Below are 27,707 nucleotides of genomic sequence, written 5' to 3'. Positions count from 1 at the left end.
CATGAGTAATATCTATCCCACTGGGGGAGTTAGATCAAAGGCACTGAAGTAGATACAAGAGGTTTCTGCTTCACAGACCAGAGAGGCTGCCGTTCAATAGCGCCTTTGTTACCGGCTCTGTGGAGCTGGGGATGGAGAAATACCTGACCCCCCACACCCCCCTCCCCCCCTCGTGGCCCCTCGGTGCACAATCATTCCAAGTATGCACCCGTGCAGCAAGGCTCGGCGGGGATGTGAGGATGGGGCACTGGGGACAGGCGTGAGCCCCCAGAACTCAGAGTGCTGGGAATGCTTCCCTGGTCCTGGAGCATCCCTGTGGTGCCTGAGTGCTGCTGGGGGGTGCAGGCGATGCCATCCCCATCCCCGTGCCCCGTCGGTGTGTTGTTGTTCCCTCAGAGAGGATGCCGCGCTGCCAAAGGTGAGGTCAGTCCCAGGGAGGTGTGGGCAGGTGCTGGGTCATCCTGAGGGGTCCTGTGGGGTTGTGTGGGGCTGGTGGCACTCATAGGGGCGTGCGCTCTCAGTGCTCCAATGGTGGGCAGAGAAAGGTGGAGCTGCAAACACCCGGAGCTGAGTGCCACAGCAGAGCCGTAGGGCTGTATCTCAAACAGATGTTAAGTCTGGCTTGACAGTCATCCCCCCACCCTGCAGTGCATGAGGATCTGGGAAGCGTGGGCTGCATCCTCAGTGCGCCCCTGGGAGCAGCTCAGTGCTGGGTGAGGGAACAGAGGTGGGTATAGGGCACCCAGCACCCATGGGTGCTTCCCACGTGGGCACCATGTGGGGCTCAGGACCCTTCTGCCCATGGGACAAGGGGCTGCAAATTGAGCGTGTCCATGTCATGAGGTGTGCATGCAGCTGCCTTTCCTTCTTGGGAGTGGTATATGGGAGTATATAAGGAAGTGAAGTCTTGAGAAGTGCTGCTTCAGAGCTACCACTGTGCTTCATAAGCTTGGTTTTCAGGTCACTGTTATCCAAACTGCAGTGTTCAGAACCTGTCTGGGTGCAGAACCCTTCCCAATTCCAAATCTGCTGGTTGTGTTGTTTTAGAAACGCTGAATTCCCCTCGGATTTTGGCAGGGGAATTTCCTGGGTTCCACAGCAGAGCTGACCTTATCAGCTGCCAGCAATTAGCAGTCACGATGACCAAGCCCAAGTCTGGGCAGGGGGAGAGAATAAAGGCAGAGCCTGTGCATTCTGCAGGTATGATCTGCGAAGGTTGGAGGTGATGGTGGAGGAGCTCCCTTGGGTGTGGAGCAGCACAGAGGCTTTCCCTAAAGAATAAATGAAGGCACGGAGTCTTGGAGAAGCTGCCTGTTGCAGCACCTTGTCCTGAGCTGCCTCTGGGTACGTGCAGGGAGGGATGAGGCTCCTGAAGGCAGCAGGGGAAGGCACTGCAGGAGGTGACTCTGCAGCCAGGGCTCTCTGTAGCCCTTTGTCTCCCCGACAAAGACACCTCTGTTCATTCCTTCCACACCATGCATCCGCCCGCCGTGCTGCCAGGTGAGCCGGCTCCTGTTCTCCATTCTGCTGCAAGGGCCTCGGGGTCAGGTTTCCCAAACAGCCCCAGGACAGGTTGCAGCTGCACCCCGAGCTCCTGTCTGCAGAAGGGATGCGTCTGCAGGCTGCTGCTCCTCTCTGCAAAGGAGCACCTGGCCCACAGGTGTGCGGCTGCGCTGCTCCATCGCCAACCATCTGGTGCGACTCGAGGTTTGCAGGGTGTATTGGCATCTGAAGAGCAGCTCAGAACGGTGTGAGGGGGAACACCCAGTGTTTAGCAAAGGAGATAAGGTAGGGCTGCGGCCAGAGCACTGGCAAAGTGAAAATAAACCTTCTCATTTTCTGCTCCTTGGATATATTGCCCTTGATTGAGGCTATGGCATTTTCTCAGCATCGCCTCTGCTGTGATAGGTGGCTGTTTCCATAATCGCTGCTTGTTGCTGTGTAAGGAGCAGAGAAGGCACTGCTGGGGGATGGGGTTGGCTCTCCTTTCCCAGCCCATGGGGCAGAGCATTGCAGCAGTGCTGAGAGCTGCCACAGGGGCTGGCTGGGGGGGGAAGGGGGGAAGTCCCATCTTTGTGCAGCTCAGCACTTGGGCGACAGGTTGTGTTCCAACTGACTGTGGGGAGATGAGAGCTTAGACAGAGCCTTAAGTAATTATTAGTTGTTGTTTTTCTTTTTACCCCTCTTTTTCCTTTTCTTTCCCCAAAGACTGCTGGCTTATCCTCGGTAAGCCCTCTGCTGTGGTCTATGGCTTTTTATTCCTATGTGATTGCTTTTCCTAACTCATGTAGGGCGAAAAGCCATGGGCTACTCAGGGGAGGGACTCCACCTTCCAGGCACCTCCGCAAACCACATGGACTCCTGATCCCTTTTTAATCACCCATATTTATTTGGTAACAAATACCGAGTGAAAGGGGGCATTGAAGCCTTGCGGGGCCTTAGCAAGACGGATGGGGCAGGGGGTGGCGAGCAGAGGGGCAGACAAAGGGGATGGGGATGGTGGGGGGCACGGCCTTTCAGGCGCCTCCGTCCCCATTCAGTGCACGGCGGAGGGAGCAGCTTTTCTTTGCACTCAGCTTTTCTCACGCGGTTCAAAGCATCCCCACCTGCAGACCCTGTGGAACAAAAGTGGCAGGCGGAGAGCTGGGGGAATTTCCAAGGGCCGATGGGCACGGCAGCCAGGTGAAGGCAGGAGACTTTTCTCTGCTATTGTCTGATAGGGTTTGCAGGTGGCTGAGAAAAGCTCTGACACCTCTGTCCCATCAGTCTGGTGCACCACGACCCCGCTGGGGAGGCTGTGCAGCCTGGAACTGAATGGGTTGTGCCACGCTGCACCCATCCCTGCAGCCCTGAGGGTGCCAAGCTAAGCATGTGAGAAAGGCAGAAGTTGGGCAAATCTGCACTTTTAATTAAAATCTGCACAGATCACATGTGGATGGGGCAGCACTGAGTGTGAGAGAGGAGGGCGATGCCACCAAGCAATAGCTGAGGGTCACCACCAGCTCTCCGTGCAGGAAGAGAGGGATTTTCAGTTCTTTGTTTGGTTGTGTTCTTTTCGCCCCCCCCTCCCCACCTCCGCTTCCTGAGCTTTGAGTCATTAGGTGTCAGGCTTTCAAGTTGAGTTCACCAGCTTGGAATGCATCCTTAAAAATAATAGTCATTGAAAAAAATGAAAGCTGAGATTCGCTGTAATCCCATGACTCAAGGAGGTGTGGAAGGAAGGGAATCATGAAATCCCATGAGCTCCGACAATGGAAGCATGAGAGCTGGCACGGCTGTGCCACATAAATCATCAAAACTAAACACCATCAGTCAAAATGAAAGGAATTAAGCCAACCTCGCCGGGCTGTTTTAATTATTTTTTAATGAGGATTTGCTCATTCAGAAAATTCACCCGTCACAATGGTCGCCATTCACACCAAGGAGGGCTGCACCCCGGGTTGGATGTGCACAGCTTTGGTGTGTGTGCCCAGGCTGGGAGCTGGGGGTGCTGCTACCACAACAGAGGGAATGGCAAAGAGCAGTGAAACATCAGCTTGGGAACATCCTTTTCATTGCAACTCTACGTGTTGGGCTGGGAAGTAGCAAGGAAAGTCCGCTCCATCCAACGCATCCTTTCCAGGTGCTGTGGTCCCCGTGTTGGGGGCTTTGCTCCGTGGAAACAGCCTGCAAATCCACCACTGGGGATGTGGTGTTGGGTGTAGACCCATTTCTGAGCTTCAATCACTCCCCAGCATTGAGAAGCACAGGAGAACCTGAGTCCCCACCCCGGAGCAGCAGCAGCTCCTGTGGATGTTTTGGTGGCTGCTGTGCAAAGCAGCTCAGTGCAAGTTTATCAGCAGTGTGTCTGTGCAATGCTGCCCCTGAGACTTGCTCTCACTCCCTTTTATGCTATTGATTTTATTTTTTATTTTTTTAGCAAGGCAGGCAGGCAGGAGAAACAGAGGGAGTGCTGTGTCCTGGGGGGCTGCAGCAATGGGGGGGTTGGGGCGGTGCTTCTCAGGGCATCGGATGCTCAGCAGCCGGGGCTGTGGTGACTGCATGCTAAATCTCCATCTTCCTTGCCCTTGTTTGTGCAGATCCAGCACACAAAGGCTTAAGCAGCAAAGTTTGGCTTCTGCTTTTTCCATCTGTTTGATCCTCAGAGGGACATCTGAGCGGGGCATGCAGGAGGTGGGGGGGGGGACGGTGCTCAGGACAAGTGTTTCTCTGCAGACTGCACTGTGCAAAAAGCCTTGGCAGGGAGCCCTGGCGGGGGTCCATCGTGCAGAGGAGATGCTGCCAGCATCAGGTGAGCTCTCAGCTCAACCACAGTGTGGCCTCTGTGTCCCCAGTGACCACCTCGTCCCGGCTGGCTGCAGCAGTCCCACAGGGTCAGGACTGCTGGTATTGCTCACCCAAATTTTGGAGTTCAGTTCTGCCATTTGGGTCTATGGCAGTCCCAGCTCAGAGCCTCCCTTCGCTGTGCAGATCGACTCCAGAGAGCACCGAGCAGCAAAGCAAAGCCCCTCTGCTGCTGTGCTTATAAAACATTCATGGTGTTAAATAAAACAGGAGGGCAGGTTGGCGTTTTCAAAGCGTCTCAGACAATGTGGGAATGCACCTATTTTTCAAAAGGTGCTGAGCAAAATTCCATCCGCGCTCCGGAGAAGAGGAGCAGCTGCAGGGTGCTCCTGGGCAGTTGTCCTTCAGCAGCAGAGAAAACTGCTGGAGCCTTCCTGAGCTCCCAGGAGAGAGCGTGCAGAGCAGGACACGTTGCTAATTACAGATAATAACCACTGCTTAGAGTGAGGCATCCGCCGTCCTCCCTGGGCAAGGCTGGGGCTTGTTCTGTGCTGCCCTGCGGGGAGGAATGACTGCAGCTGTGTGCTGCGCTGCTGTGCCCGGAGCTGCAGTGTCACCCTGGCTGTCCCTCCTGCTGTCACCAGCCCTAAGTTTGGCTCCACGCATGGCAGGGCCACCTGGCTCACGCCCAGGTCTCAGTGTAACGCTGTGCTGGGAGAGCAGCACAAACAGCAGCAGCTTCTCTGTGGGTTACCCAGCCCTGTGGATACCAATCCTGAGAGATAACCAAAAGAAGGAGTGCCGACAATGAATGCTTTAATTACAGCCAGATGATAACAAACCCAAAAGCCGTTGTTTTGTAATCAGAGCTGTGATGCACCCAAGCTCGTGGACATCCCATAGAGGATGATGCTCAGCATGGAGCAGGTGGTTGAGGAGCCTGGGTGTGCACTGCTAGCACACCTCTGAGCGTGCCACAACCCATAGCTCTGGCAGCAGAGCTGCAGCACATCAGCAACTGCTGCTTTTTGCATGGGCATGCATGGCTCTGTGAGGTGCTGCACTGTGCCTGTCTGCAGGTAGCATCGTTGCACTTTTGGGAAACCCTACCCTGCTTTGCTGGTAGAGACACTGGGGAGGGGGGGTTTCATGGGCATTTCCCAAAGGAGACAAAAAGAAGGGGATCCTCGCCTTGCTGGGAATTGTTTTTCCAACTCTTTGAAAGGGTTGATAACTGCAGGACAAGGGGAAATGGTTTTAAGTTGAGGGAGGGGAGATTGAGGTTGGATGTCAGGGGGAAGTTCTTTGCTGTGAGAGTGGGGAGGTGCTGGAACAGCTGCCCAGAGAGGCTGTGGATCCCCGTCCATCCCTGGAGGTGTTCAAGGCCAGGTTGGATGGGGCCCTGGGCAGCCTGGGCTGCTATGAAATGTGCAGGTTGGTGGCCCTGCATGTGGCAGGGGGTTGGAGCTTCGTGATCCTTGAGCTCCCTTCCAACCCTGGCCGTTCTGTGTGATTCTAGGTGGGGAATTCTGAATGTGTCATGGGGCACCTTCCCCCTCCCGGCTGCTGGAAATGGATTATTTAGTAACTGTGAGGCCACCGGTGCTGAGTCAGCCCGCAGCTAATGAACACCCCGGCTGCCCATTTGGAATTTATTGCACCTATTAATTACAACCATTAGCTGCAGCCAGTGAAATTTTTATAATGAGGGCCCTTGCGACTTTGCCTTCCTAGCAGCAAATTAACTGTGTGGGGGGAAGAATCAATGGGATCAGCATACTTTACAGAAGCGATGTTTTAATTAGCACTTCTCTGCAAACATGCCAAGCAACAGCCTGGCCGTTCATTATCTCTCCTTAAAGGGACAGCGCTTCTTTTCTGGCCGGTTTCATCCCCCGGTCTCGGGTTTCCAATGCGCTGCCGCTCATTAGAGAGGCTGCTTTGAAGTTGGCTTTGTCTTAGGCTGGGCTGTGAGCAGCGTGATGCCCGTGCTTTGTGAAAAGGGGGGTGAAAGCAATGCTAGGAAATGATGGCTTGGAAATAACGACCAATTTGGGTGGATGCTGTGGCCGCAAGGAGATGGGGAAGGGTTTCACGTGATGGGTGCTGCGTGGGAACCATGGGGTGCTGTGCTTAGGGGGCACTGGATGGTGCTGTGATGCTCAGAGCAGCTCTGGGGTTGTGACCCACAAGGCTCTCCGAAGTCCCTGTGTTCCCTATAGCATCCATCCCACCCAGCTCTTCCAGCTGCAGAGGTGCACTGCCCAGCTGCAGTGAAAGGCAAACCAGAATCAAATTGCTGGGAGCTTCTCTACTCTTCATTACAAACGATTTAATTCCGTTCAGTTCCTCCGAAACAACAACAACAGCAAAAAAAATACCCCAAAACTAAATAAAGTAAAAAAGTCCCATTACCATTGCAAATGATCCCATTTCCCAGGAAAACAAAACAAAACAAGACAAAAATCCCGACACGCTGGTGGCTTTGAAACCCAGAGTTTAAAATGCAAAACTTAACGTCGTTTTCTTTCCAACTGAAAGTTCATTCGATTTCATTTCTCCCAGAAATAAAAGCAGCAAAGCAAAGCAAAGCTGGGGTGGGGTAGGAAAGCAGCACTGGAGTGAGATGCTGATGCTCTGTCTCCCTTTGTGCACGCTGTGCACCCTCATCACAAACCCCTGCATGGGGAGGAGGAGGAGGAGCAGAGATTTCGGTGCACTGTGAGCATTGCATGGATGCAAAGCAAAGCCCAGCCTGGTAATTGCATTGCTAAGGGACAAGCTCTGTCCAGCTGCTTCGCAAAGACATTTTTTAGGGCTCGAGGAAAGTGACATTATTAAAGTGAGCATGCTGATTCCAGACAGCTCCCAATTCATCACCGTGACAGTGACAAACACGGCCTGGGGTTATGCAGTTGACTAAAGAGAATTCTCGAGCTTTACATTTTTAATGCTCCTCGCATTTTCTCTGCTGCAGCGGAGTTTTATCCAAAGGATCTTCTCCCTTGAATAGAAAGGGCAGCGTGGGGCTGTGAAGCATGCCCGGCCCTTGCAAATCAAGCAGGGTTTCTGTCATCGCTGCCCAAGCTGGTTCATTTATTTTTTTAATTATTCCTTGCTCCTTCAGGATCCTTTTTCCACCTTTTCAAGAAGAACAGGAGCGCCAGCCTCAGCTGGGCTGCCTCTATTCTCTGGGGCTCATTCATCATTGTCTGCTGCCTGAATGGGAGGCAGAGGGTCAGCCTGAAAAGCCTCAGCGTTACAAACTCCTCCGGATCTGTCAATGGGTCCCTTCTGGGTGTGGGGGTCCTGGCAGCCTGACCCCCCAGATGCTTTGTGTTTGCAGTGTGGGGACGTGGGTGGCACAGGAATATGGGTGGCACGGGGATGTGGGTGGCACAGGAATGTGGGTGGCAGAGAGATGTGGGTGGTACAGTGGTATGGGTGGCACGGGGATGTGGGTGGCACTGGGGTATGGATGGCACTGGAATATGGGTGGCAGAGGGAAATGGGTGGCACAGGGATATAGGTGGCACATGGACATGGGTGGCACAGGGATGTGGGTGGCACAGGGACATGGGTGGCACATGGACGTGAGTGGCACAGGGATGTGGGTGGCACAGGGACATGGGTGGCATAGAAACATGGGTGGCACATGGACATGAGTGGCACAGGGATGTGGGTGGCACAGGGACATGGGTGCCACTGGGATGCAGTGACATGGAGCAGTGAGAATGGGCACGAGGGGACCAAGCAGTGCTCAGCACATCCTGCACAGCCCCATTCACCTGATGTATAACAGACTGTTGGACGTGGCGTCGTCATGGTGGGGAGTGTGGCATGAGCCATGCAAGGATCTGATCGTGCACAGGGATCCGGACTGAGTGCCCTAACCCAGAGGTTCCACCATCCCCATGGCCCTCAGCTCCAGCCCTTCCCTCCCAGATCCCCATTCTTGGGCTCCTAACAAAAAGCAGCAGCACAAAGAGAGGCGCAGGGACCCACCGCTACGCTGAGAGGCATTCAGAGCCAGAGAGAGACTCATTAAAGAGCCTGCTGTCGTTATTTGTGAGCTCCAGAGGTAGCAGTATTTCATGGGGCTGCTCGGCAGGTACCCAGATGGTTGGCAACAGCTGGGGAGGGGGCAGTGAAAGAAGTAGAATTTGCTCCTTGTTGGAGCTGTGGGTCTGGATGCAAAAGTATTTCACACACTGAGATTCCCACGTGGCTCTTTGATAACTTTGTGCCCATTTCACAGACGGGATGAACTGAAGCTGTGTGGGGCTGGAGGGTGATGTGGGGTGGGCAGGCATAGGGCTGATCACCTGCAAACTGTGCGAGTGCTACAGATGAAAACAGGGAGAAGAGAAAGGTTTTGCTGCAGATAGCATTTCTGCGAGTTTGTGTTGTTTTATTTTTTTTTTTAAAGTCCAAACAGCCTTTCATTTGCATCATCACGTTTTGCAGCTGTTGGCCCATCATTAGGGCTGTGCTTTGGGGCATCATTTTCTTTGCTGCAAATGGACACTGAGTGAGGGGACAACGCTCTCAGCTGTGTCCCATTGTGCTGTGCCTGTGGTGCTGTGCTGCCAGGGGGGTCCCGGGCTCCTTCTCCACGGGGGGCTACAAACCAGCACCAGGCACTGCAAGCCGTCCCCACATCTGTCCCGATTGCCCCCAGTTCTGTATGGGGGCTGAGGTTGGCTTTCATCCCATCATTTTTCACTGGGTGTGGGGCAGAGAGATGTGCCAGTGAGAGGTTTTCCGCTTTGGGGATTTTAGAGACCTGTCTGCTCATGCTGTCAGAGCTGCCCTGATTTCTCTTCCTCTCCCTGTCCCCATCCAGGTCCCCTTGGATGCTCCAGGTGATGCCACAATTCACTTTTGCTTGCTTCTGCGGGCTGCATGGCTTCTGCAAGATGAAGAGGAAGAAGGAGGAACCCAGTGCAGAGCAGGAGACGGCGGTGTGAGCAGCTGGGACAGGAGTGGGACATCGGAGCTGCTGGGGGACATTGGCTGTCCCCTCTCCTGTCACCTCTATAAGGATCCCTGGGCTGCAGAGGTGGGACGGGGCAGGGAGTGTTGGGGGGCTCAGCATGGGGCTGAGAGCTCCATCTGCCCTAATGCACTCAGCCCGCAGCTCTGCTCATTTTCTCTCTGCAGACATCTGCCTGGCCAGGAAGGAGCTGAAACATGGGAGTGCCCAAACTGGGAGGCACCAGCTGGCGTGGCAGACATTACTGGGGTGCTGCAGCCATCCTGCCATATGCACTGAGCCCTCTGCACCCCAACAGCTGCAGTCGGAGGAGGATTCCCCACCGCCCTGCCCTCACCCCAGCACTGCTCTGCAGACAAACCCTAAAGGGGTTTCCAAAATCCAGAGCCAGACCATGTCCTGCATGGATTAATAGTGCTGGGGGGTGGGCTGCCCCAGGGTGGTAAGTGCTCTCACTGCTGCAGAATTGGCTGAACACATAAGCAAGCTGTATTTTTAATATATATTTTTTTAATTATTATTTATTAAGTTTTTCTCGAGCAAATGTCTGGGACTGCAAGAAGCCAATCTCCACCTCTCAGCCATGCCTGGCTCTGTGGCTGCAGCACAGCAGAGCCTGTTGGGGACACCAAGAACACCACCAGGCTCGTGCAGGAGACAACAGTGGTGGTGGCATTCGTTCCTGTGCCACTGAGCAATGCTGTCCAACAGGAGCTGGTTCATGGTTGGCACAAAGGCCAACTGCCCCCAGCTCGTGTCACTGGGGGCTCTCTGCAGGGACATTTCTGGCACAACCTTGTCCTCCAGAGCAGAAATCCTTAAATTCTTCCACCTGCTGTTTCCCTTCTCTATATGAAGAACCCAATCACGGGGGGCTGAAAGCGATGCTCACGGGCACCAGGCAGGAGATGCTCACCCCTAGGGCTGCTCCTGCTCCCACTGCCTTCACCTGGCACTGTGTGGCTGTTCCTGAGGTCCCCTGGGTCCCCATTTCCCCTCCACCCTCTCTGTGCATCCTACGGTTAAAGCCATACAGGAGCTCCCCACATTCTGTGCCTTTCAGGGGGTGTCCTAAAGATGTTCCCCCGCAGCCAACCCCTGGTCCCCACAGATCTGGGAACATTGCTGGGGTCTCGGTGTCACGATGCTGGGGCAGGCTGCAGCCTGCATCCTTGACCCCATTTATACCCAAAATTCAAGATCTCATTTCAGGCACTGGAGCCTTGGTGCTGCCATGCCAAGAATTGAGAAAAGCAGGAGGGACAGCTCGTGGGGAAGGTAAATACTTGGGGGACAAGTCTCTGGAGCAGGGGGCATGAACTGCAGCAGCCTGACACCCCCTGGGAGCTCCCATGGAGGGGGCTGAGCACACTTGGAGAGCAATTCCCCCCCCACCTTGTTAAGCAGCTCGACTTTCCCAGTGCTCTCAGAGCACATTTGCACATGACAAACAGAGCTGTAGCCACCAGTGACAGCTCTCCTTCAGAGATCTGTTGGCTCAGCCAACACCCAGAACCAACACGGCCAGTACTTTATTTTCTCATCTGAAGGATTTAGGACAAAAAGCAGCCAGAAGTGCCAAGAACAGAAGGTGCAGCTGAGGAGCTCTAAATCCTCTCCACTGCGTGCCAGTGGGCTGGACTGCGGTTGGGAAGCAGTGGATGGATGTAGGATGGCAGCAATGCCTGGTCCCTGAACACCAACCCCAGGATTGGGGGCACTCTGGGGGCACTTTGCTTCTCCCCTCTCTGAGCTCAGGTGATGCCAACTGGGTGATGCCCTGCTGGGGGTTTCCCTGCTGGGCTCTGGGTGTTGGCCAGGTGTCCCTGCCTTCATCACCGTGGAGCTCAGCAGATTTCAGCCTGGCAAGCACAGATCAGTGGGAAATGCTGTGGTTAATGCAGGCTGTAATGTGTCCTCTGGGAGCTCTGAGGCTGCAGCAGCCTTTTACTTTGCAGTGCACACAGAGGGTCCCAGGGAAGCTGAAGACACCAAGGTTAATGCTGATGCACCCACGTTTGGGTTCAGCTGTTGGTGCCCCACTCCTGGGGGCACACAATTTGTTCCCCCCAGTGAAGATGTGGGATGATGACCCCTCTCAGGGCTGTTTTGGCAGCAGGGTGAGATTCGGGGAGATGATGGGCAGCTTTGCTCAGTCGGGTTTTTTACAGAGGCTAACATATTGCTCTGGGTTGAGGGAGAGGTTCATGACCTCAAAACCCTCGCTGCTAAACCTCTTTGACTGCAGATCCATCACAGTTTGGCAGCAAAGGATGTGCAGCTAACAGCTGCTCCGAGGCTCTGTGTCAAGCTGGATACACAGAGAGCATCCCTGCAAAGGAGTCTGTGCATGGAGGGGGTGCTCTGAGTGCTCCTGGGTGCTAAGAGATGAGCTGAGAACTCTGCTGGAAGCACTGCACTCACGCTATGCACTCGCTGTACACAGTGCACGCACACTGCACACACTCTGCACGCTATCCATGGCACGTGCATGCTGCACACACTGCACACGGTGCACGCCCAGCACACACTGCACGCTCTGTGCACACACACTGCACGCACTGCTCGTGCCGTGCACACCTGCATGGAGCACACCACCATGTTGCACACTGGCTGTGTGCAGCAGCTCTGTGCTTGCTCAGGAGCACACCACGGTTGCACACTGGCAGCTCTGTGCCTGCTTGGGCTGTCCCTGTATCTCTAGTACTCCCATCTCCAGTGAATGGATGTGGGATGTAGAAGCAAGACAGGCAGATGCTCACCCACACCCATTACGTGTGCGTGTGAAAACACAATAAATTAACCAGGTGCAGCCTGAATGCTCAGGAGCCCGAGTTACAGTTATTTTCGAAGTGAACTTTCCACCTCCCTGCATGGATGGAGCTCTCAGAGCAACAATATGTTTTCCACCGTGGCTCCGAGCAAAATGGTTTGCTCCTGGATTGACCTCTATTGTGCTCATAAACGGCTCGTGGTGCTTTTTGATTCCCCCATCATCATGCCTTGACCTCCAGATTTATGGTGAAGGTCCTTTCAGCTGCGTATTGTTTCCCACCAGGCTCAGCCTGCCGCTCTCTGTAGCCAACCTGCCAGGATGCTGCGCTCCTCCTGCTGCCACCTGACAATCCTGCAGCGGTCAAAGCAAAGTTGTGGGGTCTTTTTTTTTCTCCTTTTTTTAAATTATTATTATTATTTTTTCCCAGTGGCAGCATTTTAACAAGGCTGGGATGCTTCTGAGACTGCGAGGGCTGGGAGCTGACAGCTCTCTTCAGAAGAGAAACGCTCTCCCTGCCTCTCTTTCTCTCTCCCCCACATTTGCACAACCCCAGGCGTTTTTATAAGCTGGGATTTTGCTTCTTGTTCAGGATTTCCTCTTGCTCTCCTGAGCGACAGACACACACACACCGCCTTTGGCTCATCCACACTGCTTTTGCCTCTCCCCTCCAAAAGTGACTGCACCACAACAGCTACATCCTACCCACGTTGGAGGCAGTGCACACTGGGGGTGTCCCTCCAGTGATACCCAAACACTTTTCCAAGACTTTTCCACCCTCAGGGTGCCTGAAGCTGAGGCTGCTGAACCACCCATGAGTTGGCTGCTGGGTGCTGAGCAGCTCCCAGTCATCCTCGTGCAAAGGGTGCAAAGTGCAAGATGCAAATCATGCTTTCCATTGCACGCTGGCACTGTGCACACTGCATGACATCTATGCTGTGGCTTTCCAGGTTTTTTTTGTTTTTGTTTTTTTTTACCGTTTGCTCCTTAAGAAGAGGAACGCAGCACTCCTGAAAAATGCATTTCTTCCCACCAGCAATAATCCTCCTTTAATCCTATTACACCAGGGAAAACATCCAAGCGGGGGTGGGTGCAGAAGGAGGCTCCCCGTTGCACTCAGGCTTTGGGGATGGATGGACCATAGCTCAGCCCCTTCCAGCAAACCCAAGCAGTGCCCACATGGCACCTCCTGGTGCAGATTTTATGAGAGAGGGGGAAAAGAGAAGGGAGTAAACCCCATTCCTGAGTGCATCTGTGTGGTGTTTCATGTCGGATCCTATACAATTCCTTGGTTCCCCCCCTAATAAACCTGCACTGATCGCTGCAGTTACTGCACTCACATGGAGAGCTCTGCGGTGTCGATGGAGGATCAAAGCATTCAACCTCTTTTTATTGTCCTTCCCTTTTATCCCACTGCCTGGATTTCATCACGAAGGGACCTACCCAGACTTGTTCCTCAGGAGTCTCCCAGCCTCAGTAGCCATAGAAACCAGCTATTTTTAGTCTGTTTTCATGATGCCAGCAAATGACTTTTCTCTACTTTGGAGAGGCAGAAGACCAGGTCAGCCCCATGCGTGGCAAATGCAAAGCTGTGCATCCCCTTGAGAAGATAAACGTGGCATTTGCAAACAAATGCACACATCAACGCACAGAGCAGGTTTGTTCTTATTGTATTTATTATCTGGACAAATTATATATGCAAATTTCTAGACTGTGGATTTTGTCAACCTTTGGAGATCAGGGTTTTTGCTATGTGACAAACCTTGTCCTTCTCCGAGCTGGTTTTCAGCCTTCTTCATACAAATGAACAGAGTTTTGGAACCCGACCACCTGGCAGAGATGGAGCAGTGCATGGGATGCAATGGGCAAAACCCCTACAAGCACAGATGGGGACTGTTCCCATTCCGAGCACACCAGGAGATGGAAATACACACATCCCAATGGCTTCTGCTCTGATGGATTTGACCGACAGCACTGTACTGTGAATTCTAGATGCATATCATGACTGTGGTTTGCACTGAAGGACGGGTCTATTGATCTATTCTATTCTATTCTATTCTATTCTATTCTATTCTATTCTATTCTATTCTATTCTATTCCTTTCCATTCCTTTCCATTCCTTTCCATTCCTTTCCATTCCTTTCCATTCCCCTCCCCTCATTGCTCCCCTTCCCTCCCCACCCTCTCTCATCTCGGTTACTGTTGAGTTTTGCTCCTGGACCTGCACGTGTTTGTGCTCATTTATACATCCCCAATCCCTGCACTTGGAGCCAGCACTTTCCCAGCCTGGTTGCGCGAGCACAACCAAAGGCAGCCTTGGCGACTGTTGCAATAAAGTGGTTTTTCATCCCCCTCTGAACGATGGGCTTCATTTTGGGTCTGCACGTGTGGCCCAGATCCGGGGGTTTGAGGGGCAGTGGGTTCGCTGGGAGCGAAGCAGAAGCACGCAGCCTCGCGCTCAGAATAGAGCTCTTTTTTCCGTGGCGCGGCCCCTTTAAATCTGCGGTGCCGGCGTTGGGACAGACCAAGGTGGGAGGGGGGGGGGGCCTGGGGAGTGGAGGGGTCACGTGGGCTCTGCCCGGTGGTGCGGGGCGGCTCCTCCCCCGGCGGTGGTACAGCCCGAGGGGGCGTGGCCAGGCGGGCGGGCGGGCTGCTTGAAATGCGGTCAGCGGCCTTGCGTGGCTTGGGGAGTAACGGGAGTTAGTGGTGCTGGGGGTAGCTTCCAGGAGAGGAGCCGAGCCTCCGAGGGGTGGCAACGGAGGCCTTTCGGGGCTTTCCGGTAGCGGGAGATCCACGGAAGGGCCGTTGAAAATTTAAGGTTGTACGCATGCGCGGGGTGGAGCGTAGGCTCTTGGAGGCAGGCGGAGAGTCGGTTTTCCGGGACCTCGTGGCGCAACGGTAGCGCGTCTGACTCCAGATCAGAAGGCTGCGTGTTCGAATCACGTCGGGGTCACCGTGTTCCCATGGGGGGTTCACTCTTTTTTTACTTCAGAAAAGTGTTTTCTTTGCTGGGGTCTAACAGAGGGAACAAAGTGTGAGTCGTGGTAGGGGCAAAACTTTGGAGTGGTCTGTTTTCCCTTTGCTGTTGGGATTTTAATTAAGCAGAGTGGAGAAACAATTGCTTTCTGGAAGTGTTATCCACGGCAGTGTGCTCCCTGGAACTCTGTGGGGTGGCTGCAGGATGGATCCTGTTTTGGGGTTAGGATGAGAGTGGAATGTGTCTGCTCACAGAAAGCATCACCGAAAGGCTTTTCGTTGTGTTTTAATGCATAGTCAATGCAGTAGTTTGGGGTTTTTTGTTTGGTTGGGTTTTTTTTTGGTCTGTGTAGAATCGGAGTACTGCTATTGAGCTGCATCGCTTCCCTTGCCCTGCTGTGAGCTGGCTGCACTGAGCAGAGGGAACATCTGCCCTTCAGGATGTCTTTCTATGCTCTCTTTTCTGCACATCCATGCATTAAAGTGAGCAAGTATCCATCACTGCTGTGTCTTCCTCCTGAAACCTTCAGCCCAGGGGTCACAACCCCAACATCCCCTCTGCATGAGCTCCCCCTCGTGCATTCACTCACTCCGCTCCTCCAACACAACCTCTCAGTGTTGACCTCCTGTGATGCTTCAGATGGTTTCAACTTCTTTTGAAGCGTTTCCCCTTGGAAAGGTTTCTTTCCCATTCCCTTCTCCGGCGGTTGCCGTGGGGAGCAGCGATGTCACAGTGGGAAGGGTGCACTCCATGAACAGCACTCAGAGAGCAGCTTCCTGCTGGCCATGTGAACAGGTAAGAGATGACCTCTGGGGTCCTACCACCCCAATTTGGGTGAAACTCATCTTCCTGACCTCCCCTCCCTCCCTTTCATCGCTGTTTTTGCTGGAGGTGTCCGTGTATGCCTCTGGCTGGGATTTTGGGTCCCTTGGGATAGGTGCCTGCCTACCTGGAAATAGTGAATGCCATCGAGGTTGTTGTGATTTATCATGTCCTGGTTGCTGTACAGTGAGCAGAGAGCATTGCTCAGACTGGAAAGGCATAAAAGGGAGATCCAGAGCCTTGTAAGGGGAAGCAAATGAGGTGTATCTTCAGGCAAGATCCCTGCTTCTTAAGCCAAGCAGTTTGTGCTCGCCTGGGTTTATTTCCACCCCTATTGGGATTGTGCATCTTGTAATAAAAATCTGATCACAGGCGACTGATGCACGAAAGAGCAGCTGTTGCATGCAGTCATGCACAATATTTCAGTGCCAGAAGTGATTCGTTTACTCTGTGCAATATATATGGAAATGTGCTGCAGGAGGATGGCTGGATATATCCTATTTTATTCATAGAGCTCCAACAGAGCTGATCTTTGGTTTGTGGATTGTACGTGCTTTTCTCCTTTATGCTATGTCAAATAAACAGAGGCATCTAACTTAGTTCTGGTAGAATTGCTTGGCTGTATTTAATCTGTCTCTATGTGCTGCTTTTAGACTGACATATCTGAATGCAACAGCCTCAGCACTGAAGGCATCAACTAAATGAGGGCTGCCACAGGGAGCTGTATGGAGAGCAAATGAAATCCTGCTGCAGAAACATTCTGAATGAGCAAATGGGTGTAGAATAATGGGAATGGTGGGGGAGGACAGCCCATCCCCAAGGTCTTCAAGCAAACTGAGCTGGAAGGGATGCTCTGTGCTCCTCCATGGGTGGGGAAGAGGCTGGGAGAGCTGTGCCACTGGTCCAGTAGTAAAATGGTGGGGCAGGAACATGAAGATCCTCTGGAAAACTGTGTGTGTTGCTTTATTCAGTTTATCTGTACTTGCTAATTATTCATAGATAATGAGTTTAACCAGTTTAATTGATAACGTGCTACTAAATCTTCATGAGGATGCTATATAAGGAAGTGTTGAAATCTTTGGGTGGGATCTGAGGCTGTTAGAAACCATCCCAGCAGTGGCAGCGATCCCAAAGTTGTCCTAAGCACTTCTGGACTGGATGTGATGTGATGTGAGAGGGGAACTGCTGGCAGATGTCTTTCAAGCAGTGGCGACCATCTGCTCTCTGCTTATTTTTCCCAAAAGCTCCGCAGATGGGAAAGATGTTCAAGACCAAATCCAATGCACTGATAGAACGACAGAAGGACACTGAAGCTGAGCACGACCCAGAGGAGCTCAATGTGCAAAGTGAGTGGTGGTGATGTGCAGCCACACCAGGACCAGTGCTGTGTGTGCATTGCGTGCACTGTGCTTGAGGTCATACAGAATGAGACCTAAAGGGTGACGGTTTGGGGTGAGATGGGAGAGGCTGAGCTTCCCCAGGGGCATTTGGTGGCAATAAGCTCAGGATGGGGAGGAATGAGGTGTGCTGCTGCTTCTGTATGGAAGGCAGCAGAATTCCAGCACCGTATTGCGTTCTGAGGGACATATCCTCATCCAGGAACCAAGTGCAACATGTTCCTGAGGATCCAAAGATGCAGAATAGCAGCTGAGATTAATTTATTTTCCAGTTTGGGAGGAGAGAGTGGTTGAGTGGCAGTAAGGTGTTTGCTTCAGCGAGGGAGGGTGAAAACAAACCCACGTCGTTATGAAGAGGGTTGATTGGACAAGAAGTGGCATTCAAACTAATTTTCAAACCCTGAAGAGAACAAAGGTGTCTTTCCACTCCTGTATTTGCTCTGTGCTGGCTGCCAAAGCGGCTCCCTATGCATTAGATGAGATCTACCCCCCTGGGAGCAGCCTCTCTTTGCAGTGCTATCACAGATCTGCACGCTGCTCTGTTGCGTGTGCCTCGTTCAGACCAAGCTGTGCTCTGGGCGTAGTTCTTCCCAGCCCTTCTGGTGATGGCCAGCAGGCTGCCTGCTGGAATTCATGCATTTCTCACCTGCCTGGGAACTCCTATCCAAAATGAAGGTGTTTGGGGTAACCTGAGACAACGTCGTTTTCTCTTTACTGAAGTGGAACATTCCATGTTTTAATCTCTAAAAGCCTTTTTAGAAGTTCTTTAGGATTAAACCCTGCTCTGTCCCCACCTCTCCTTTATTGCAGTGCCCTTTGAAGTTCTCTTCAAAGACAAAAGCAAACTTCCCATGTATGCTGCAGACTGGAATGAATATCCAGCTTTGTTGGAGCAATTAGCATGGCAGGGCCATTTCTGTTACACTTTAAAGAAAAGTTCCCAAATCCTGAGTGCTTTAAACATCTTTTGCCAAAAAAGACTCCACCATGAATCCAACAGCTGTGCACTGAGCTGCTGGGATGGCTCAGCAGCTGTCATAACAAAAGCAGAGCCTCAAACACAGCCTCTTTGTATGGCCATTGAAAATAAGGGAAAGATTGCATTCTGGTTGTGCTGTGCTGAGCTCGGGGTGGGTGAATGCTGTTTGCTGCTGCTTTGCTTGGGTGAGCCCCAGCAGATGAATGGCTCTTAGCCACTTCTGGTTTCTGGGTCTGCTTTGCGTGGGTGCCTGCTTGAATTCTGGTGGCACGTGCATGCAAACCCCATCTGCAATCAAAGAGTACTGCAGGGATAATTAAACAATGCCATTTGTAAAGTTCCCCTGAACTGTGACTATCAAAAGCATCACGTTATGCAACCTTACTACAGATAGTTCAGGCTCATTTGCTTGCATTTGAAGCCCTTCTTTCTTTCTCCTCACTCAGACAGAAATCCTGAAGTAACGTTTGAAACAAAGGACTTCAAAGTGACAGCAGGCTGCATTGCTGCCAGCAGTGAGGTAAGGAATCTCCCAACACATGAATGTTTTGTGTGTGTGCAGCTAAATGGAGGCAATTGCAAGTTGATATCAACTGATGTTCTTTGTGTTAGCTCATGACAACTGCAGCAATTACCTCCAATCAGTTAATTATAGCATCCTTCTATAGCCTGAGCCTGGTTTTGTGCTGTCTGCTCACCAGCCTGAGTGTGAGAATAAGCCAAGCTCTCTTCTGCAATACTGACATCACTTAGATTTAGCACTGTGTTCAAAACTGGGACCAGCCACCGATGCATTCAATACATTCTCTATGTTAAATAATAACTTTTCTTACAAGAGATTCCACAGTAATGACAATCAGTGCCAATTAGTGGCTGCAAATGGACACTTGGCTGTCTAGTGCATGATGTCCAGAACCCCTCTATGACAGAGGGATGTGCTTTTCTCCATGTGTCCTGGATGGAGATCTGCTCTGAGTGCCTGAGGGGCTGTTGGGCTGCAATGGTTGGCTCAGGGTTGGCCCTGCTGTTGGAAAATATACCCACCTGTAACACCATAGTGAAAATAATTGGCATGTCCTCAGTCTGTCTTGCTGCTTCACACCTGGGAATGGCTGAAAGCCCTATGGAGCTTCTGTCCATGGGGTGGGTTGTGGGCTTGCTAAGATAATGGCAGAGAAAAGTGATGATGTCTCTGTGTTTCCACGCATCCCCAAATCGTAGAAGGCAATTAAGCTGGATTTCCATCTATTTGCTGCCTTCTGACTCTGACATCCTGGTGGTGATTACTGAAGGGAGCCAGGTCCATTTCTGGCTACAGAACATTCAGTTGGGTTTGTGCTCTGCTGGGATGCTCTCAGAGCCTTCAGTTCATCGGGTTAAGAACAGAGTATATATCAGACAGCTAATTAGTGATAAACTAGAAGCTATTTTGATGATTGCTTTACTCCTCGCTTATGGACTGCAGATTAATTCAGACTCTTAATTACATACCTGTAAATCAACTTTGCATTGTAACTGTATGCGTAGACTTGTTGCAGGTGGAAAAGCTGTAAGAAGTTCCTCATTAAATCAGCGTGATTAACAGGAGCTTGGTCTGTGCTGTGTGGCACTCAGGACTTTGTGGTAACTCGCCACGAGAAACCATAATTACAGACCTATAGCCTGCGTTGATGAGTCTGTGTTGAAATATTAACAGCCAGAGCAAATACTGCTGGAGGATGCGTTCGTAGAATGCTGAGCTTGGAGAAGAACTCCAAAATCATCTCATCCATCCAGCTGCTGATGTGCTGGTGCAAGGGCAGCGTGGTGGCAGTCCCCGTGGTGGTCCCAGGGCTGTGTTGGGGTATTGTGGCACTGTCACCTTACAGCAGCTGCTTGCTGTGTTCCCTCTGCCACAAAATGCTTCCACCTTCGGGCTGATCCAAATGACGTTGAGTCATCAGATCTCATTTCATTTACTATTAACAGCATTCCAAAAGTGCTTCCCCTGGTCTCTAAGTCTTGCATCTTATCAGAGCTCATCTCCTGTGAGGCTCACAGTGCAGAGTTAAGACCTTGAGTCAGCTCTGAGCGAGTGAACTTGCACACAGGAATGCTGGCAGGGGAACCAGACGTTCCCCTCAAGGCATCTCGCTTCCTTCCCAGCATTGTGTGCAGCCCAGAAGATGCTATCTCAGAGAAGATGACACTCCCTTTGAAGAGAACCCTCTGGGAAAACTTTTTGATGTATTTGCAGAATAAATTGCTCTTCATGTGTAGAATTCAGCCATGGATCCTCTGGAGTGAGGAGATCTTTGTGCACAAGCACTTGCATGTGCAATGTTAAATGCAAGTAGTTGATTAGGAACAGTATCTGCTTAGGCTTCAGCCCTGGAAATGGACCCTGTTGCATCATGTTAAAGATAATGGCCTCATCCTGCACAGATTTAACCATCATCAGCCTTTGGCACGGGGTTTATGTCCCGCTGGCAGCCAGGATGAGGGGGTTGCAGCTACAGAGAGGCCTTGGAACATTGGTGTCACAGGAATGGTGATTACAGCACTGTTCTCCTTGCCTACAGATGAGTTTGAGTGCTGTGATTAGATGCTGTGTCTGGAGGCAAAGCACTGTTCTCGTGCATTACTCACTGCCTTGTGCAATACAAGCTGTGTTTCTTCTTGCAGCACGACAAGAGTACAGTGGCTTACTGAATGCCAGTTAACATTCCAGAGGCTCTGTGTCAGACTGCAGGCAACCAGCTTTGCTTTTAACCTCATCTCTTTGGTGGATTAAAGTCCTTCCATTCACTCTTCAGGAGGTTCCATGGTGTTTCTTAGGTCTGGGCACTGTTGCTGTTAGACTCCTGCGGTCAATAACACAGTTACTTATTTGTTAATGTTGTTCTGATAACCCCTAGAGCTCAAAAAGATGGAGTATTCTCACCCTTGAAATTCAGGTGGCCTCCTTTGTGACAACCTGCAGCTTGTATGGTGGCTTTGCTTGCTAGAAATAAAGCCCAGTGCATTGAATCCACTAAATCTCTAAGTGTAACCCTCTTTCCCATTAGTCGAGTGGAACATCTAGTGATGGACAGGATGAAGATGACCAGGATGAAACATGCTTTGCTGTTTCTCTGTCTCCCAAAGGAATCAGGTAATGTGCATTTAACCTCTTTTCCTCTTTCTTGCTGTCAACCAACCTCTGCTTTGGTTTGTTTTTACGTTTTGGAGAAGCTCATCCTGGTTACCCATAGAATAACAGCTTGGAGGTGCCTTTCCTCCTTTGATGGGTTCTGTTAAAGCCTTTGTGATGCATCCAGAAGGTAACACCTTGGTTCTGTAGGGTCAGTGATGAAAGCTCAGGTTCTTGAAACCGTGTGTGTCTGTTTGTCTGTCCTGCAGGACCAGCAGGAAAAGGCCAAAGATAAAGAGCAAGTTGTCACCGGTGCAGAAGAAAATGAGACTAGTGGAAGTGGAGCCATTGCTACCAATAAAGGCAGAGGCTGCAGAAGTAGCAGCTCAGGAAAAGGAGAACAGAGCAGAAGTAGCCCAGGATGTGGCGGAGCGATGTGAATTGTCTGATATTGTTGTGCTTGTGTTACTTGTCCTCGTTGCACTCATGGTCTTCATGCACCTCACTCTGGCTGTGGTGGTAACGGTCTGCTTCTGAGCTTCAGCCTGGGAAGAAAGAGAGGCAGCACCCATGTCAGCAGCCAGTGCAGAACTGAAGAATGTCTTTTTCTTTTTTTTCTTTTTTTTTTCCTCCCTGTGATGTGCATTGAGCTCTTCTGGCGGTCAATTAAAGGGCTGGGAGGAGCGTTAGAGGTCAGTGATTTATGTGTACCTGGTGTTTGCTCCATGCAGTGGTTCCTATCTGCTGGCATCGTGACCTGCTCTGCTGTTCCTCCTCTGAAGCCTGGTTGGCTCGGAGCTGGGAGCTGTGTGTGGCTTGGTGTTAACTGGGCTGCTCTAGGTGGGGTCAGCCCATTTTAGAATCATAGACTCATCAAGGTTGGAAAAGACCTCCAAGATCATCCAGTCCACCTACCATCACCATCTCTCCACTTTAAAAGAAGGCCAGCTACCAGGGGTGATGGCAAAAGGCATCCTCAAGAGGTTGCCCACCTACTATTGACTGTTAGCTTTGAGAAGGTAAAGCTCCTTTGTGCTCTGATTGTATTACATCTGGGGAAACACCAAGCTGGCAGGAGAGGCAATGGCTCTTGTGTAATACAAGCCATGAAGGTTCAAGGAAGGTGTTAACCACTCTGGGAAAATAGCTTTGTCCCTTCAAGTCTGGAAATGCTACTGAAAATGGGGGATGGTGACAGTGCCCAATGCTGTTATGTTGGGTCTTTGCTTTGGTTTACAATTGTTCCTACTTCCTTCTCTTAAAAATAATAAAGTGCAGTGTGAGGAAGAATTAGAGCAAGATTCTGGCCACGTGAGGTGCTTGGAAAATAATCTCTCAATCTGTTGCTTGCTGGGTTTGTTGGAAGTGACAGCCACAGCCTCAGGCAGTGGTAGCAGCCCTGATGCTGTGACCAGCCCTGAAATGAGGTCTGTGCCCAGCTGCAAGTCTCATTAGAGTTGGATTTCAATTAACAGTACATTCCTTAATTCAAACTGGGGAGACACAGAGTTTCCTCCACCCCCAGAGGAGTTCTGTTTGTGCCAAGTCTCCTCCAGCTCCCTGGAAAGGAGTGAGGCAGCGTGGGATCCTGCCAGAACTGAGTAGGAACTCATCCTCCTTCCCTGGGGAGCGAGCCTAGCATGTGTTGTGCTTGTTCATTTTATTGAGCAGATCACCAAAACAAACGTGGAGTGGTGCAGAGGTGGTGAGCTGTGCCCCATCCCATCTCACATCCCTGCTCCCAGTTTCCTGGGTTCCCAGACACTGAAGCTGATGGTTTTGGGTATCTGTCACACATATGGTCACTCAGCTAGTTGGGGGGTAGCTATAAGTTGTGATAACTCAGCTTGTTTTCTTGGCTAACGGCAGTGGATCAGGTGCAAGGTAAGGAAATAAGGTTGCAGTGCCTCTCTGTTCTTGCATGCTGTGTCCTAAAGCAGCTATGGAGGACTGCGTTGGAACTGCTCATGATCACCCTGGGTTGCTTTGGGCACCTCTAAATACAGTAATTTTTTCCCATAAGGTTTTTCTTTTAAATGTATTTGGTAGGGTTTGAAGCCTTGTAATGCCTGCTTCTGCCCCATTCCTGTGAATCCTATGGGATTGCTGATGCCCCATCCCACTGCCACCCACTGCCCCAGCTCTGCTGCTGACCCCTCCTGGGGACACATCACAAGCTCTCCTCCACGTCTCCAGCTTAATGCACTGCAACTTTCTCCTCCAGAGAGCTGTCAGCAAGGATCTGTGCCTGGAGGAAACAGCTCGAGCAGAGTAATGACAGCAGGATTGGTGCTAAATGGGGAACAGCTGAAGTGCTGCAGCACGGAGGTCAGCTGTAATCAGGTTTGCTGTGGAAGAGCTCCGTGCTTTCAGAGACACCCCCAGGATGAGCAGGAGCTGGGCTGGAAGAGAGGAAGCTGCAGAGGATGAGAGGTGGTCTGATAGGTGAGAAGCTCTTCTTCCTTCGCTGTTGGCCCTGTTCTGCCTGGGGATGGCTTTGCTCTGCTGCCGTGGTCTGAGCAGCTCAGAATGCAACCATTGCCCCTCCTGGCTTTGCTGGGCTGTGCTCTGTGCAAACACTGCTGGAGAACCCGGAGCAGCCATGGAAGTGCTTGCTGGGTTGGGTGTGAATGGCTGCAGATGGACACAAGCAGAGCATCCCAAAGGCATTGAGTGGTGGAGCCTGGAATAGAACTTGCAGATACAATGAGAACAATAAAAGCACAATGATAAGAGATTCACGTGTTTGCCCAAAATGTTAGCTTAGGGGATCAGCAAAACAGAAGGAAGGAGATGCTCTGGTGGAAGTATTTCCATGTGGCAACCTTTGAACCAAAGCATCTTCTGACAATACTTCCTTTTGAAACTGGTCTTCTTATTAAAGCACCAAATACTTTACGTGTAATACATTTAGCCCCCCCAAAGGAGAGGAACGTTCTCTACGATTTAAATGAACCCTTTTGTCAGTAGGAATTAATTCACCAAAATATTGCATTTCTGCTGAAACAAATCAGAATGATCCCAATGTTTCCCCCCTTGTGCCCCTTCCAGACCTGCTCCTTGCAGCCCTGCCCAGTGCTCTGTCAATGATTAACCCCTGCTTCCTTTGAAGCCTACAGAGCAAAACCCACAGTCCAAAGTCCCTGTGCTTGCTCAGGCTCTGCCCACGGGCTACAAAAACCCTTCAGGCACTCCTCTGCATCACCACGTTGGGCTGCTGGGGCCAGCAGGTGGGATCTCCCATTGCAACCCACGCTCTGTATGCAAAGGGATGCAGCAAAGCATCGCTTTATCTCACGATCCTGCTAACTGCAGCTGATCTCCAGCCTCACTGCAGGCTCTTTTCGCAGCAGCTGTCTGTTCTGAGTGCCTGGTTTCTGAGATGGTGTCTCCTTGTGTTTGTCAGAGGGGCACACGCAGCTGGTGGACTTCTCCCCTTGGGTGAAGCGTTGTGATGGAGAGATCCTGAATCTCCCAGCTCCTGTCTGCCTGCATTACAGCTGACTCTGTGCTGCGACCAGCTCAGGGCCCCGCGGGAGAGAGAACTAATTAATTAACTAGTTAATTAACTGTCAGGATGCCAGATCTCTGCAAGAAATGATGGGCAGACTGACTGCTGCTTCCAGTCCTGCAGTGTCCAACAGCCCCAGGGTAATGCTGGCACCCAGGCGTGCGTGGGCAAACATTGGTCCCATCGCATGGATTTATTGCCTTCATCCACACAATTCTGATTTCATCTCCAGGGAACATTTGTTGGGTTTGTAGGAGTGCTTGCTGGCTTTCTCCCTGTCTTCCATCTCATGTTCATCACTACTTATCAAACACATACATGGGCTGGTCCCACTGAGAGTGTTCGCTGGGTGGAGTTGGCTCAATCCAGAGATGAAGGTTAAAGTAAAATATTGCTTTTTGGTTTATTTGTGTAACCAACAGGAATTCCTGCAACCTTCCTGCCGTTCCCATGGAAACAGCTGTTGGCTTGCAGGAGCTGCTCCAGGTTCCCAGCACTGCTGCTGTTCCTTTAACACTGACATCACCTTTATCATTTCCCAAGCATTTTGCAAAAGTTACCTTTCCCATTTTGCAGCACAACTCCGGAGTTTCCCTGGGCCATCCCCATCCATAGGGACACAAAGCTGTGCAGTTCTCCCCATTTGGAAAGTATCCACCTTGTTTTCAGCTCGACGATGTGTTATGAAGATGAAAGGATGTTTGCATTGATGTTATTGGCATCATCAAAAATGGGACTGATACTGGTGTCCTGAGCCAAGGCTCTCTTTGGCCCCCAGCCCACCATCCACGTGGAAATGCCTTTTCCTTATGGGAAGGCTTCCTCTTGGAGGCAGGATGGAGAGTTGCACTCGTGTGCCCATTCGCACACCCCAGATAACACTGGTGCCCATCCAGCACTGATGGGAACAGACATAAAGCTTTGGGCTCTGTGTTTCCCCCAACGTTTCACCTTTGTAGAACTTTGGAGGGGACTCAAGAATCACAAAATGCCTTTGGTTGGGAGGGGCCTTAAGGATCATGCAATTCCAACCCACTTCCCTGGGCAGGGTTCAGTATAAAAACATTCTCTATGGAGATGCCTGTATGAGCTGAACTGAGCAGGAGGGGGATATTGAGGGGGAAAACCCCACCAGCTGCTGATAAGGGCTTGAGTGGGCAGCCTGGCTTAGAACTGCAGCACAGACAGCAATGCCAGTGCTGGTGGTTGCATGAGAATGACTCCAAGTTTGCTTTGAACCAAAGCAGCAGCAATGCTTTCCCTTTGCCCATCCCATTCATTTCCTTCAGCTTGCAGCCTCTCCTTTCCTTCCCCATGAAAACGAGTTTCCTGCAGCTGCATTTTGGTGGTCTAAGATTTCTTTTTGCATTGTTTCTTCCCTCTGGTTGTGAGCTCACAGTCTGCAAATTCACTGCAACCCTTCCTTCAGCTGCTGGGCTGACCTGCAAGCAAGCTGCTGACTGACAACAGCAGCCCACAAATACATGCAGCCAATAATAGCAGGCTGCTAATAGTCCCCCCCCCCACTCATTAAAACACACTTCCATGAGATCTCTTAAAATTTCTTGGGAGGTAAATGCCTCTGTAATGAATGTTGTAATGGTAGATAGGCCCCGTGCTTAAGATTTTTATTTAAATGTAAATTGAATCCTCCCACTGGAAAGCTAACAGCAGATTAAAATAGCTGGTAGGAGACGAGAGCTTGCTTTTATGTAGTCATTTGAGTCAACTTCTTGTGGATTTCCTAATTTTTCTTGTTTTATGGCTGGAGCTGCTTTAATGTAGTTTCCTATCTGGAGCAGCATGAGGCAACAGTGGGGGCAAACCTGGGCTGGATGGCCATGAGCTGAGCTTGGGGTCAGAATTAGGGGGTTTTCCAAGCAGAGCTGAGCTCCAAACATCATGAGGTCACCTCTAGGGATGGGTTACCCCCCTATGTCAGATCACTGCTGCTCCAGGATGAGAGCTGAGGCTCTTCCAGCTCTCCAGGGCATGGGTCCAGAATAGATGGGAGATAACTGAAAGGATCTTTCTCCTCCTGATTTGCCTCAGAAATGTTTTGTTTTGTGGTTGTTTTGTTTTGTTTTATTTTTTCCTGGAGTCGGAGTTATTATTCTGCATCAGCTTCAGGAGAAGAATAGAGAAGCAAATCAGGGCTGCAAAAGCCTTTCATGGACCATCAGAATTGGCTCTGAGAAGTTTGGGGCCCAAAAGTCCCCACATCCCACTGCTGCCCTCCATCCCACTGCTGCCCCTCCATCCCACTGCTGCCCCTCCATCCCACTGCAGCCCCTACATTCCAGTGCTGCCCCTACATCCCTGTGCAGCCCCTGCATCTCAGTCCTGCCCCCGCATCCCACTGCAGCCCCTCCATCCTTCCTGTTTTCTCTGCCCACGGAGCTGATCGATGCCCAACAGATCAGCCGTCCCCAGCTCAGCATCTCCGCTCCATCTCCCCCTCCTCGACCACTTTTCCTTTTGCAGCCGTGGAAGGGGAGGGCCGCTGTGACAGAACATCCTGTGCGAGCTTTAGGAGCCATAAAAGGCTTAAAGCATGGCTCTGCTAATCCGCCCCGTACACACCCGCACGCACAGCCCCGGCGGCGGCACCGAGGAGGATCCCGACGGCCGCAGCAGATGGGAGAGCTCCGGTTCCGTTCATCCCACGCCTCCTGCGAGCGGGGGATTAAAGCCCAAGGATTCCTACCCGTTTTCTCGCAGCCCCCCCCAGCCCCCACCCGAGGGATGGATGCGCTCAAACTGGAGACGCCGGCGCTCGGGGTTTCGCTGGGCTGAAGTTGAAGAGCGTTTGTAGGAGAGCATCGTGCGAGGAGCCGGCACAGCTGTAAGCACAGC

General features: G+C 51.5%; 1 long non-coding RNA gene and 1 other non-coding gene across 4 annotated transcripts; both read left to right on the top strand.

The window, feature by feature from the left end:
* The first annotated feature begins 211 nt into the window (after positions 1–211).
* Positions 212–14,167, top strand: LOC104914497. Of its 3 annotated transcripts, none has more exons than XR_796038.3 (3): positions 212–418; positions 9,131–9,346; positions 9,448–14,167. It is a non-coding gene; the product is annotated as an uncharacterized LOC104914497 (long non-coding RNA). The 3 variants fall into 3 exon arrangements; XR_796039.3 differs by having other exon boundaries at positions 212–423; XR_796040.3 differs by lacking the exon at positions 212–418 and adding an exon at positions 1,597–1,788.
* Positions 14,168–14,934: 767 nt separating this feature from the next.
* Positions 14,935–15,006, top strand: TRNAW-CCA. Its single transcript has one exon. It is a non-coding gene; the product is annotated as a tRNA-Trp (tRNA).
* Positions 15,007–27,707: the final 12,701 nt, after the last annotated feature.

This window comes from Meleagris gallopavo, chromosome 28, assembly GCF_000146605.3.
Source record: "Meleagris gallopavo isolate NT-WF06-2002-E0010 breed Aviagen turkey brand Nicholas breeding stock chromosome 28, Turkey_5.1, whole genome shotgun sequence".
Lineage (NCBI taxonomy): Eukaryota > Metazoa > Chordata > Aves > Galliformes > Phasianidae > Meleagris > Meleagris gallopavo.
This window is presented reverse-complemented; position numbering and strand designations above follow the sequence as displayed.